This window comes from Benincasa hispida, chromosome 6 (assembly GCF_009727055.1).
Source record: "Benincasa hispida cultivar B227 chromosome 6, ASM972705v1, whole genome shotgun sequence".
NCBI classification, from domain to species: Eukaryota; Viridiplantae; Streptophyta; class Magnoliopsida; order Cucurbitales; family Cucurbitaceae; genus Benincasa; species Benincasa hispida.
The window spans coordinates 26,433,695-26,434,990 of record NC_052354.1 but is presented as its reverse complement, the minus strand read 5'-3'; positions in this window follow the sequence as shown (position 1 = coordinate 26,434,990).

The window sequence follows — 1,296 nt, the reverse complement described above, 5'->3', positions numbered from 1 at the left end:
TATAAAATAATAATAATAATAATAAACTAAAAAGGAAATAAATATAATTATATTTTATTCTTTTCCTTATTCCACTTTATATTATTAAATTCCTTTCCTTCTAAAAAAGAAATTAATTCCTGCCATTAATTTCTAAATTGAATAATTTCAAGCCAACAATTAAATTTCCACACTTACACTTGAAGTCCAAAATCCCAAAAATGCCCTCCAACTAATAACAATTACTGAAATTCCAAAAATAAAAATTACTGAAATTACATTATTACTAAAAAAAATACGGGGTGTTACAAATACTATATTTATAACCTATAGTTTTAATATTTCATCTCATGAAACATATAAACTATAGTTCTTTTTCTATTCTATGGTACTTAATGTAAATCTCATTTACATCAATCCTCCACTAGATGTATCTTATACATCATACCGATTATATCATATATAATCAAAATACCTCTTGTCAATTCGAACATTTCAAATCAACACCAAGAACTAATTCTCAACAGAATCCAAGCTACCAAGGGGACCTCATGGACCTGTAGCTCCGAAGCTCCAACAGTACGTGAATAACTAACTAAACTCTTTAGTCACGGGATCCACCATCCGCTAACTGCTAGGCACTTCACTAAAGACCGACAGCTAAACTCTCCTTACTACAGATATATTATGTGTACATCTTAACCAACCAGCAGTACAAGCAATTTGTGAAGGGTCGACGCACTGTTGATTGGTTATATCATATGGACACTGAAATATACCTATAGTGTAAAGAGTATAGTTGTCGAACTTTAGTAGAGTGACCGACATTTAATGAATGTTGATTAATTTAATTAAAGAGTTTAATTAATTAATCAAGTATCATGGGAACTTCAATCTATATGTTCATAAGGTCCCCTTGTTAGCTCAATTAGGATTAATGAAAAATAAATTAATTTTGGATTAATTTGAATTGTTCAAATTAGTTAAAGGAAATTAAATGTATAAAATATATTTAATATAATGTATATGATACATTATAATATAAAGTTTTAATGAGAGAAATAAATATTTGAATATGATTCAAATATTAATTATATGGATATGATTCAAATAGAACTATAGGTTAAAATTAATACGAATACGATTCATATTGATTCTATAGGTTACATAAGAGATTAATAAACTATAGGTTATGTTATATGCGGTATATTAAACTATAGGTTATATGTTATATTTGATATGACATATAGTATGTTTTAATTACATTAAAGTTAGTTTAATGTAATTAGTTTTGTTTTTTAATTTTTGAATTTCAAA